Source organism: Branchiostoma belcheri, unplaced genomic scaffold (assembly GCF_001625305.1).
Source record: "Branchiostoma belcheri isolate BF01 breed outbred unplaced genomic scaffold, Haploidv18h27 scaffold49, whole genome shotgun sequence".
Classification (NCBI taxonomy): domain Eukaryota; kingdom Metazoa; phylum Chordata; class Leptocardii; order Amphioxiformes; family Branchiostomatidae; genus Branchiostoma; species Branchiostoma belcheri.
In genome coordinates this window covers 17308-20123 of record NW_017804120.1, presented here as the reverse complement: position 1 = coordinate 20123, position 2816 = coordinate 17308, and the positions used below count along the sequence as shown (strand labels likewise).

The window sequence follows — 2816 nt, the reverse complement described above, 5'->3', positions numbered from 1 at the left end:
CATGCTGTTTTCCCAGGGGACCCGATGACGTCACTGCGTGACGTCATCGATACCAACTGTTAAGAACGTTTTCTGCAAGTATGCGGCACCGACATCACGAAAAGAACACATATATCCATAGCCAAGATCCAGAGCAGACTTTTATTTCCGTCATAACTGTTTTGAGAAAAGCGATGTTTGAAATAACGGTATTTTTCTAATTGCCCCATTGTGACGCTGCCTGGAACCCGAGACTTGGCAATATAGCCTTATAACACTGCATTTTTCACATGACTTTAAACCTCTGCCGCGGGAAAAGTACTCATCGCAGACATGTAAAATTTGGACATATGATAGATATGATGTTTCTGAAGAATTATGATAATTTTTTATGAAAAATAATCTCCTTAAGGTTCCGGGTCGGAGTTTAATTCTGACCAGGGTTAGTGCGCAGTAAATCGCCGGATCTGCGAGGTTGTCACGCTAGGTTTGGCTCCCCATAGCTCGGCGATCGCTGTAGATTTTCAACTAGGTTTTGAATTGATCAAAAAGCCTTGGGATTGTAGTGTTTTTCGGCGCGGTGAAGTTGGACGGCCAGCGAAGCGTTTTTGGTATTAGTCCGCGAGCAAGGGTGATGCGGTTTGTCGCCTGATGACCCAAATAGCTGCGTTCTATGTGGAATTTCTAGGGGTTCGCGTCACCGGATTTTGTGAAAAACTTATCGCAACAACCTATATTTTTTTTCTGTTTTTTCAGAAACAGAAAGTAGTAAGCTATTTCAGCATATAAGCCGTTAGCCTGGGAAAATTCGTTTTTTCCAAGCAGGTCCGTTGAAAAAACTGCAAAAAAACTACATTTTTCGTATCCAAAATTTACGTTTAACTACAGTTTCTACCCAAATTATAGAGTCGACGGACAATAACCAAAATTGTATCGGAAGCCGGCTGGAAACCTCCGTTGACTGATGTAATGAGATTTCCCGGCGTACTTTTTTTGGCGGAGTTATAGCCCTTTGGTCTGAGGGTGTCCGCCGGATCCAAAATCGTGAAAAAAACTCCGGTCCGAGACCTTAAGGTCTCGGACCGGAGTTTTTTTCACGACCTTAAGGTCTCGGACCGGAGTTTTTTTTCACGATTTTCCCAGGCTAACGGCTTATATGCTGAAATAGCTTACTATTTCCTGTTTTTGAAAAACAGAAAAAAAATATAGGTTGTTGCGATAAGTTATCGCAAAATCCGGTGATGCGACTGCCTTGAAATTCCACATAGAACGCAGCTATTTGGGTCATCAGGCGACAAACCGCATCACCCTTGCTCGCGGACTAATACCAAAAACGCTTCGCCGAATCTACAACGATCGCCGAGCTATGGGGAGCCAAACCTAGCGTGACAACCTCGCAGATCCGGCGATTTACTGCGCACTATTTGGAACCCTGGTCAGAATTAAACTCCGACCCGGAACCATAATTAATTACTAGAGGAGCTGCAGGACATGACAAACAGTCAGGCACTCTTCCAGAACACCATGGCCGAACTCAAGGTTTGTGGCACCTCATTTGCATACTCGGGACAACTTAAATGAAGTTTTTTTATCACCTCCATGTATGGAGATAATGAATTACTAGAGGAGCTGCAGGAGATGAGAAACAGTCAGGCACTCTTCCAGAACACCATGGCCGAGCTCAAGGTTTGTGCCTTCTCATTTGCATACTCAAGACAACTTGCTCGGGACATTTCGCCAATCCTTTGAGGTTCCGGGTCGGAGTTTAATTCTGACCAGAGTCTAAGTAAGTGCGCAGTAAATCGCCGGAAACGTGACTTTGAATGGTATGTTTTGGCCGCGATATCCCTGAAATCGTAATATCTGTGTACATATATTTGTATTTTCTGAAAAGCCTGTTAGTTGTAGCCTTTATAGGTGGCGTAATGTTGGTGGTCCAGCGAAGACTTCCTGGTATCAGTCCGCACGGATGATTATGTGGCGTTTTCGCCTGACCGCCGGGATGGTACGTTCTATATGCGTTTTGGGTGTGTTCGGGCCATCGAAGATAGCGATAAACTTATCGCATCGATTTTGATTAAATTTAAATTTTGGAAACACTAGGTTCTGAGCTTCTTCGAGTACTAAGCCGTTACCCTGGGAAAATTGTTTTTTCCATGCAGCCATGGTTAAAAATGACGAAAAAAATGACCCCTTATCTAAACATGTACTTTGATGTGCCTTATTTACCCCTAAATAAATTGGGCGCAGAAAATATCAATGAAGTGTATTGATAAGCGGCACGGCACCCCTTTCCACCAAAAGAGTGAAAAATTCCGACCCGTGTTTAGTACAGAAATGACAGCCCGTCGGACTGAGGGTGTCAAATTGCTCGAAATACGGAAGGAAACTCCGGTCCGAGACCTTGAGCATAGAGCTACGCTGTGATTTGCACGCCTATGCTGTCTTTCAACCAGCATAGGGGTGTTTTTTTGGGGAGGACCTTCATAAATCTTGCAAAAAATGAAAATATAACAGTTACTTTATAATGAAGCTATAGCAAAGGGAAAATCTTAACTTCACGAAATCTCCCTCATTAAGTGGGGTGATGAATTTCAAAATTTTCGGGAAGAATATCAGACCCCCTACTGTGGTCATGTTTTGGGGACCCAATGCGTGACTTGCGCTGCAAAAGTTGCCCTTCTGTACCTGACCCCTAACCGGTATGCTGTAAAAATATCCTGGGGAGAACCCTGCTGTATGTTTACATGACAATCATATGATTTTTGTCTCTTTCATTCTTATTTTGCAGAATCAGATGCAAGAAGAATATTCCTTCCTAACAACAGCCCTGCAGG

The 2816-nt window shown here is 43.5% G+C and overlaps 1 protein-coding gene across 1 annotated transcript in view; it reads left to right on the top strand.

Moving 5' to 3' along the window:
* LOC109479562 (transmembrane and coiled-coil domains protein 2-like) overlaps window positions 1–2816 on the top strand; it is a 36424-nt gene that overhangs the window by 24448 nt on the left and 9160 nt on the right. The gene's annotated exons all lie outside the window — the stretch shown is intronic.